Raw genomic sequence first — 10,341 nt, 5'->3', positions numbered from 1 at the left:
CCTCCCAGTCTCCAGCCATTCATACAGACTACAGACAAGAAAGGCCTGGGGGATGTTGTACCTGAGCCCTATTCTCTCAGCTGTGGCTCCTGCCAAGATCCTTTGGAGTTTCCCCTGTCTCTCCTGGGCAGACATGAGGAGACCTGCTATATTCATCCCAAAATTACTGTCCTTGGTGCACTAGTGACCAGCTTCTGTTCCATCTTCTGGACTTGCTTCTGTGAGAATGCCTCTGATATCAACAAGTACTTGAGGTTTAGTCTTCCTCATTGTGTATCTTCAAAGAACTAGTCACACCCTACTGTGTTGCACATTACCCTATAACTGGCTGAGGGCCACTCTGTGACCCAATGTGGTGGGTGAGAGCAGGGGCAATGCCACAACTTCTAGTGTCCAAGGGACCTGAGGATTCCAGTGCTGGTGGACAGTCTATGGAGAAGGGAAGTGCGCTGCCTGCCTGGCCTCTGCATTACTCTCTGTTTGATGGGTCAGTTAGCCATGGGACTTGTGCCCCAGAGAGGTTGATGGAATAGCTCTATCCATTTTTACTTACTCTCCACCCTGCCTCTTTGGACCCAGACATGAGTCCAGAGAGAGCTGGGCTGGGAGACAAGTCCAAATGTCAGTGATGGTATCATAGCCACCTCTTCAAGGACTAGGGCTTTGTGACTGAATCAGGCTTGTTTGCTTAACTTCCTCTTCCTTTAGAGTGACCTTCCTTCTCCCCAAAGACTCCTCAGGCCCTGGGAGGCCTTGAGCACTCCCATCCCACCCCCACTCTGACCTTACCAGACATAACTGAAATCCTGTTGTGGGTGCAGTGCAAATGGGGGACCACCCCACCAGCCATATTCACCACCCCAACATCGAAGTGTGTGTATTGAACTCTAGGCTAATTCAATAAGTAAAACTATTTGTTACTGTTAACTATGGAAATCTTCATACCCAGAAGTAATAATGAAATCAGTCCCCACATACCTGTCACCCAGCTTCAGCAGTTACCATCTCTCTGCCATTTTTCTTTCATCTGTTCTCACGCCATTTTGGTTTTTTCCCTTTGCTGGGATATTTCAAAGCAAAGCCCATTTCTCTTGTGAATGTTACTTCTATCTCACAGATAAGGACCTTAAAAAACAAACCGATAGTCCCGTTACACCAGTAAAAACAACAACAATCCCTTTTTGTTCGATCCTTAAATATGGAGGGTAGATGATGCTGCATTCAGTTTTTCAAGCTGTACTTTCAAGCTATATTTAATTTGCATTTCCTTTAATGTTTTCATTTTTTGCTTTCTATTTAATTTCCTTTCTGGTGAACACTGTTTTTGTAAAGTGTGCTCATTTGTATACTGGATGACTGACTCACATCTGAGTCCCTCCTAACCCGTTATCATCTGGATGTTGGCAGGCTCACTTACCACTTACTGAGTCTCAGAGCTGTGCATTGAGGTGTAAAGATGGGTTGTTGTAGGACAAGAGCTACGAGGCTTTACCCATGATGTGAATATTCAGGTCTCTTCACTCAAGCGTTGACAGGAATGAGAAACAATATTGGTTATAAGAAGGCTTTGATACATTCTGTGCTGGAGCATAGACGTACTCAGGATTCAGCTCTCACTTCTTGATGGAGCAGCATAGAGAGAAAATTACAAACTCTGTATGCCAATCAAGGGTGGTGTGTGCACTTGAGGGAACATGGGACTGATCCCATGTGGCTTTCTTGTGCTTTTTGGGGGAAAAAAAGTTCCATGCACTTATTACTTAACAGTTACCCTTGGCCTTCTTGTTGAAGTTTCATTGGTTTCTTCCAATCTTCCTCTCTCTTAGACCCCCAAATGTGAAGGGTAAATTATGCCAGAGGCAGAGGAAGCTGGCATCGTTGTCGTCAGTAAATGCTTTTCAGACTCCCATTTTGAGTGGGACACTGGAGCGATACATGCCTTAGGCTGGAGGTCAGGAATGCTGTGCATTGGGGCCCAACTGGTCTCAGTTTTGCCAAGACCCTGGGCAAGTTGTGCATCTGGTTCCTGTTTGGATCTGAGTTTCCTCATCTATTGGACTTGAATCAGGAATAGCCTATAAGGTTTTTCATACAACCACTCTGATAAATTGGTAGAGACTGCTTGGAAAGCTTTGTTCAGAAGGATTATAACTCTGCCTTGAGGCTGTTAGGAAATATGGTCACGATCAATTATTGGTGATGCCTGCCATGGACCCAAGGTGGAGAAGCAATGGTGTGACTGCCATATATTTAATTCTCTTGGAACCAGATTCTCTTTTACATTTCGGTTCTAACATTCTAGTTGAAGAAGCAGACCTTCTTCATCCTTGTCCTCAAGGAGCCCACCACACAGGTGACAAGAGAGCGTGGGAATCCGTAATGAGAGCCTCTTTATGACCTGAGGCCACCTCAGCTGACTGCTTCGTGGGTGATTTAGACAATAATTGCTGTGGGAGTGAAGTCAATAGTCTGGGGGTTAGGACAGAAAATTTGTAACTGGTTGGTTGTTAATTTGTCAAGCTCACAGAGAAACATAGCTGGAGGCAGAATGAGGGTGACAGAACCTACAGCTTAGAACATCCATCACACCCTCCCAAGGAAGGAGTTACGACCCATCTTCAAAAGGCACCTTTTAATGCCCCTTGAAAGGGACAGAATGCACCCGGTTAAGTTGTTGTGTGGCTCCTTGCTTAACCCTCCAAAATGTTGTGCATTTCCCAGGCTGCCCATCTGGTTCTCATGTTTTCATGAGACTCTAATGACTGAGGGGTGTGGTAAGGGCCTTGTTCAGACACCTGGCAGCGGGCTCCGGGCTTCGCTCTGCTATCTGCCTTGCTTGATCTGCGTGCCTCTTTACCTCTGAACTTCTCCTTCCTCTAGCCGTGTCTGACACCACCTAGCTGGAATCAGGAAGCCTTTGAAGGCCCGCTTGAGTTAGCATCTGGGACTTTTCAGAGGTGGTGGTGAAAGAAGATGGTGAAGATGTTCTTTGGGGGTGTCGTTCGTGGGGAAGGTCACCATGATCGCTGGCTTGGGGAGGTGGTGGCCGGATTTGGGTGAGGACATCGGGCTCAACGATACAGAGAAGGTGAGCTCAGGCTGAGGGCACACAGAGGGAGGGAAATCAGATCATATGGAAAAGCCTTTGAAGGCGTTACTTGTTTGAGAAACAGGTAGAATGTGGATCGGCCAGCAAGCAAGAGATCTATTGATTGCTCATCTCCCCTAACAAAAGCTTTTCAGAACTGCAAACTGCTTCCCCGTTCCATTGTCTGGAGTTTTCCCATGTGGAGCTGGAGTCATTCTAAAATTAGAAGGCTCACGTGCTCTACCCAGGTACACAGTTCGCCGTTCCAAGTAAGTGTCTGTAGCACAAGACACGTGGTGTGCTTTAGTTCGGGGGAAAAGCACATACAACTGAGTGTGGCAGGACTTGCCTGCCGCAGAGAATGTTTGGAGGAAAGTGGGGCCTCAGGAGAGAATCAGGGATTCTTTCCTTGCCTCTCTAGGATTTATCCGTGTCATCCAATTCTTCATTTGAACTTCTATTTTTTGCAAAGGAGACTATGCCAGGGGAGAGGGAAGGTAGCTCAGGGTAGTAGACAGGCCAGAGGATGTGGAATCAAGGATTATAATTCTGACTCACTAGCTGCGTAGCCTTAGTAGATCTCTTCAGTCCCCCTGAACCATCAACAAAGTTAAGGAGGGGGATTAGGCAGTATCTTTTCAAACCCTGAGTCACAAAATCACTTTAGTGGATCACAGCCAGCAGTTTCAAAAATGAAATTAAATAGCTTAGAATAGACAATTTTAGAGTGAAGGAAGGTCAGGGAATGATTCATGAGAGTCCTGTTTTAGTTATGAATGGGCACATACTGACTGGCATTCTGCATCATTTACTTGTATAAACTATACCTCTATTGTACCCTCCATAATCTCCAGATTTATTTCTTTAGTATGAGAACTTGGACACTTAAAGTGCTATAAATCTCTCTAAACCTGTATATTACCCTCCCCATCATATACCTATTTTTTTATAGCTGACTTGTTCACCTCTAATTTAAAGCAGTTCTTTTAATCTATTCACCTTTATCAAGTCTTTCCAAAACAGTGAACTTACAATAGAAACAACCACTTATACACAGACAATTCATTAGTTTATGTAATGTATAATTAAGTTACGTAAATACAGTGAGTATAACCAACATAAACAGGTTTGGGAACAAAACACAAATGTCCTGTGGGTAAACAGTTGGCTTACCTGGTAAAAACAGAAATGGGCTGGTAAACCAGACTAGCTAACTCACTATGTTTTTGCACGCTGATCTAGATGATTTTAGGAGAGAATGGGGCTATGTAAATCAGGGGCTTGATTTAAGCCGAGCTCAGGTAAGAGACCATCTGCCATCTTCGAAAGAAACAAGGCAAGCGACGCAACTTGTGGATTTTCAAAAACATCAGGGCCCATAGAAGGCTTCCTGTTCTCCCACTTCTTAGCTGTGGGCATTTGTTAGCACACATTGATTGAGTACTACCTCCTCCTGGACATGGGGCTAGGCCCTGGGGATACGTGTGAGAAGTAAATGAGCCCTGCCATCAGGGGGCATAGGGTAGGTAGATTAAAGTGGATGATTTTTACATCTCAGAGAAGAGCATCAACAGAGACAATCTACCAAAATGGATTTCTTTGAAGAAAACACCTGCTTTTGTTATATTCAGACTTACCTTAAAAAAAATGTTTTTTTTAATTTTTTGATGTTTATTTATTTTTGAGAGAGAGACAGAGTGTGAGTAGGGGAGGGGCAGAGAGAAAGGGAGACACAGAATCCAAAGCAGGCTCCAGGCTCTGAGCTGTCAGCACAGAGCCCAATGCAGGGCTCAAACCCAAGGACCGCGAGATCATGACCTAAGCCAAAGTCGGACACTTAATCGACTGAGCCACCCAGGAGCCCCTCAGACTTCCCAGTTTTAATCAAAGTGCCACCTTCTACTTTTTATTCTTTGTTAAATTGTGTCTTGCTCCTTTTTTCTTTTTTTCCTGCATCTACTGTGAGCACGAAGACCTTGTCAGCCATCACTCCAGAAAACATCAACATCTCTCTGAAGGGCCCCGCTGTTATTGTGAAGGGCCCCAGAGGAGCCTGTGGAAGGACTTCAGTCACATCAGTGTAGAACTCAGTCTTCTCTGAAGGAAAAAAGAAAAGGCTCCGGGTTGACAAACAGTGGAGAAATAAAAGGGAATCGGCTACCGTTCACACTGTCTGTAGTCATGTACAGAACATGATCAAGTGTTACACTGGGCTTCCATTACAAGATGAGGTCTGTGTATGCCCACTTCCCCATCAACGTCGTTAGTCAGGAGAATAGTTCTTTTGTAGAAATCCAAAATTTCTTGGGCAAAAAATACATCCATGGGGTTTAGACAGGGCCAAGAGTTGCTCATTTAGTATCTCAAGCCCGGAAAGATGAGTTAATTCTTGAAGGAAACAATGCTGAACTTGTATCAAATTCAGCTGCTTTGATTCAGCAAGCCACAATGGTTAAAAACAAAGCAGAAAATGTTTGGATGGTGTCTATGTTTCTGAAAAAGGAACAGTTCAGCAGTCCAATAAATAAGATCTAGGTTGTCCAGCTACAGAGACAGCAAAATCCTGGCTGATTCCTCAGCATTTTGATATTTTAAATGTGGAATAAAAGCTGTATATTGATTTGAAGGGGGAAAAAAATTGCATCTTGCTCAGCGTGGCCCGTGGTACTGAGCTGGCTTTCCCTGTGATTGGTCATTCTCCTGACTCTGTCAGGCACCTTGTGTTGCAAGAACAGAACCTGACTACACATCAGTGTAGGTAAAAGGGGCTTGATTTTTAAGGGATCAGCCCTCACAGAATCACTGGAAATGCTGCACAGCCTGGCCCAAGGAATGCAGGAGCCAGGAGATCCTCAGCTATAGCCGTTTGTACACCCTGTACCTACTGCAGAGATCATTCTGTACCAACTCCTCCCATCTCTGTGCCTCTTAACTCAGAGTCTCCAGAGAGAGAATCAGGTTTGTCTTGTCTTCCTTGGTCAAGCGGTCACCCAGCTGCTGTGGTCAGGCTGGGAGAGGAATTACCTCTGGCTAATGGGAATATAGGTGATTTTAATTTCCTTTGTACTTTCCTATTTTTCTATCATGTCAGCAATGGGCATATTTTAATACCATAATCAGGAAAGGGGTTGGCTAGATTTTTTAAAGGACAGAAAAGGCAGTAGCTCCTGTCTGTTTGCAGGTCTGTGGGTCAGCATGGATTGAGCGCAGACACGTCTGTCTTGCCCGGCGCCTGCTGCTATCACTAAGTCCCAAGTGGTGTTGCTGTTTCTGGAGCATGGGGACCTGCCCTCCCGGCCTGCTTGAGGGCTGCCTGCTCCCTGCAGCTTGAAGCCTACACCTTGCTCCTCGGCACAGCAGGCCCTGCAGAGACCTTGCTGTTTGGAGAGATGGGCCCTGATAGGACAATCACCAGTTCACCTCCCAGTTCTGGGGGTGCTTCTCCAAACTCTTCTCCAGTAGCCCTTTGGCTCCTAGATCTTGATCTACTTTGCAGAGATGCTAAGTACCTGATACCTCTGAGTTTCAACAGAGAAGGGGGGTCTTTCTGGGCTCCTGGCCTTGGGGTCAGTCTCTAGAATGTGAGACTCTAGAACTAGACAGGCTAAGTTCAAATTCTACCTCTGCCCCTTACTAGCCGTGAGACCTTAACTACTTAACCTGTCTATACCTCAGCTTCTCTATCTATAACATAGGAATGGTCGTAGCACCTGCTCGTAGGGTTCTTCTGACGATGAAGAGCTTACACGGCAAGCACTTGAAGCTATGTGGGCATACAGTAGGTGCTCGAAGTGTGAACTGCTGTTGCTTCTGTACTCAGTATATGATTGGTGATGCGCATATTGTGAAGCAAGACCTGTATCCTCACACTGCTTTTACCCCCTGGAGTGGCATCCTCAGGCAGTGGTTCTCATTTCTGCGTGTGAAAGAGTCCTCCCGGTGACTGCTGAAGCTCCAGTTCCGGGGCCCCGCCCCAGTGTGGTCCAGAAATCTGCACTTTTAGTCCTCAGCCATATGGTGCTAAGGCCCAGTGGGAAGAAGCCAATGGTACATGGCCTCGTAGGCTACGGTGCGTTCTCCTGAGGGCAACGGCACTTCCCTTCCCTGCAACTCTCGCTCTTCCTCAGCTGGACAGTGCTGGTTCTGGGAGTCCACAACAGACTTTCTAGCATTCACTGGAGAGCTTGGTAAAGAGAATCAAACACCTCAGAACTCAGCCCATCACCTCAAAAGATCCTCTTTCTCATTATCTTTGCCTCTAGTGAAATGATGAACATGATAGCTTGGGATAAGGGATCAGCTTTATTTTCTGAGAGCCCAGGCACAAGCCTCCAACTTCTGAGTTTGGGAACAGCCTGGAGGGTCCAGTTATTTACTAATGAAGGGACCTTTAGCTAATCCAGCCAGGCTCAGATGTCCTCCTTAGCAGGCTCAGCAGCTGTTTGATTTGCTGACTCCTTCCAAATCTTTCTTCTTAATTTCCTGACTTGAAAGTTATGGCCTTACTCTTTTATCAGGATGTGTAATGGGAGGTAATTTCTATATCTGGACATTTTTTTCAACAGGTTGCATTGACTAAAATGTTTCTTGAACGCCAAAGCATGCTAGCGCTGTTTTAAACGAGGGGAAAAACAGATAAGCTGAAATAGAATAGAGGTCTGTCTTAATTCTGCTCACATGTTGGTTCCATGTAGCCTGGGGTTCAGAAGGGGAAACTTTTTCTTCCCAACTGTCATTTGGCAGCCGGACTAAGAATCTCTTTTTCTGGGCCTTTTTGCATCCTGTCTTTGGGGACTTGGGATATAATGAACACCTCTCCTTGCCTTACACAGTACGTCTCAGAAAGGCATTTTTAGAATCTTGAAAGGGGAAGGTGTTAGATCTTGCTATGAAGTCTGTCACAGTGACTCTTCCTGGTGTTCTGAGGCAGGACAAATGGCAATAGAATCAGGAATCACACAACACTCAAGGGGAGACTTGATAAAATTCTGGGGCTAGCAGGCTTTCCACCTGATACCCTGTTAAAGAAACACAGCCCAGCACAGTGAAAGGCTCTAGAAACCCAGACGCTCATCCAACCAAATGACATCCATATTGCAGTTGTCATTACACACAGTTTCCCAAGGTTAGTACTCCCCAACCTTTTCCAGAATAAAGACCCAATCTGAACATCAAAAGTGTGTGACACACCACAGTGAGGTACCATTTCATACCCGTCAGAGTGGCTGCTATCAAAAGGCAAGAAATAACAAGTGTTGGTGAGGATGTGGAAAAAAGAACCTACTGGTGGGAATGTAAATTGTTGCAGCCACTGTGGAACACAGTATGGATGTTCCTCAAAAAATTAAAAATAGGGGGTGCCTGGATAGCTCAGTCAGTTGAGTGTCTGACTTTGGTTCAGGTCATGATCTTGCAGCTTGTGAGTTCGGGCCCCACGTCGGGTTCCGTGCGGTCAGTGGAGAGCCTGCTTTGGATCATCTGTCTCTCTCTCTCTCTCTCTCTCTCTCTCTCTCTCTCTCTCAAAAGTAAAGAAACATTTTAAAAATTCAAAAAATAGAAAAAATAAAAATAGAACGACCCTACGATCCAACAGTTCTACTTGAGTATTTATCGGAAATGAAAACACTAATTCGAAAAGATATATGCACCTCTGTGTTCATTGCAACATTCTTTACAATAGCTAAGATATGGAAACAGCCAAAGTATCCACTGATGGAAGAATGGATAAAGAAGAGGTGTGTGTGTGTGTGTGTGCGTGTGTGTGTGTGTATGCACACACACACACACACACACACATACACACACACACACACACACACAGTGAAATACTACTCAGCCATAAAAAAGAAGGAATTCTCTCCATTTGCAACAACATGGATGGACCTTGAGGATATTATGCTAAGTGAGCTAAGCCAGAGAGTGAAAATGCTATATGATTTCACTTGTATTTGGAATTTTAAAAAACAAAACAAATGAACAAATAAACTCATAGATGCAGAGAACCAGATTGGTGGTTGCCCCAGAGGAGGGCACTGGCAAAATGGAAGAAGGGAGTCAAAAGGTACAAACTTCAAGTGTTAAATAAGTCATAGGGATATAATGGATGGCATGGGGAATCCAGTCCATAACATTGTATTTCATATTATGTGACTTTATATGGTGACAAGGGCTACTAGACTTACTGTAGTGCATGTTTCACAGTGTATACAAATACTTAGTCACAGATAGGTGTCTCTTAAAAGAATCTTTTTCATAGATTTCTCTAAAACAACAGTGTTATTAGGCATATGAAACACAGGGGAATAAACCTGTAGGACCCCAAGCTCACACAGCCCATAGGGATGAAAACACAGTCTTCTCAGGCTATGTGCAGTGCCCCCACTTGCTAGCTGCCTGGGCTGTGTATCCAGGGGGGGTGGTTGCTAGGTTAGAAATTCTCACATTGTTCAGAGCTTATGCTTTCCTTGATTTCAGCTTCTCATTAGCAGGTGAGGGAATCATGCCTTTTTTCATCTATTTAAGTTCGGCTTGATGGCAGGGTGCTTAAAATAAAAATCCTATGAATCTGATAGCACAGTGGTTGCAGTATAGGCTAGAGCCAAACAGCCGTGGTTTGAGCCTTAACCGTGCCCCTTGAGGACTGTGACCTTGGGGGAGCTCCTTAACCGCTCTGTGCCTCAGTTTCCCCATCTGTAAAGTGGAGACAACAACTGAGCCTACCTCATAGGGCCATTATGAGGATTAAATGAGATGACCTATGTAAAGCATTTGAACAGTGCCAGGTGCATAGGAAGTTCTGTGTATCTGTTACATGAATCTTTTTGTTTAGATTTACAAAGACCGAGTGAGAAAGCAGTAACGTTTGTGTGAGAAATGGTATCTGAAATACCAAGATGACCTGAGCCACTTGGTGGCAGGGATGTGATTAGAGTCTGAAGGCGGACCAGTCCGAGGCAGGGTCAGCCTCACAACTCAGTGCTCAGGAGCGTGCCCTTGATGCACAGTGCAGGTCAGGGGAAGCCCCATTTTGCCACTGGGAAGTGATGTTCTAGAACCTGCCCCTCCAGTAGATGCTGAAAAGTGCAGCTTTGCTTTCAGAATTACAGCACCCAATGCAGAGGAAACGGTCTGCCCCTTTGGTGACAGGGGAAGCGTGGGATGGTGTGCTCTCTTTCTGAGCGGTGAGATTTAGGAGGAACAGAAGGAAATTGGAGAGCCACCATGTGGAAATGCTGGAGGTCAGCCAAGGCACC

General features: G+C 45.2%; 1 pseudogene; it reads left to right on the top strand.

The window, feature by feature from the left end:
* The first annotated feature begins 4,929 nt into the window (after positions 1-4,929).
* Positions 4,930-6,759, top strand: LOC123579713 (annotated as a pseudogene).
* Positions 6,760-10,341: the final 3,582 nt, after the last annotated feature.

This window comes from Leopardus geoffroyi, chromosome A3 (assembly GCF_018350155.1).
Source record: "Leopardus geoffroyi isolate Oge1 chromosome A3, O.geoffroyi_Oge1_pat1.0, whole genome shotgun sequence".
NCBI classification, from domain to species: Eukaryota; Metazoa; Chordata; class Mammalia; order Carnivora; family Felidae; genus Leopardus; species Leopardus geoffroyi.
The sequence above is the reverse complement of the archived record's forward strand: the minus strand, read 5'-3'. Positions and strand labels throughout refer to the sequence as shown.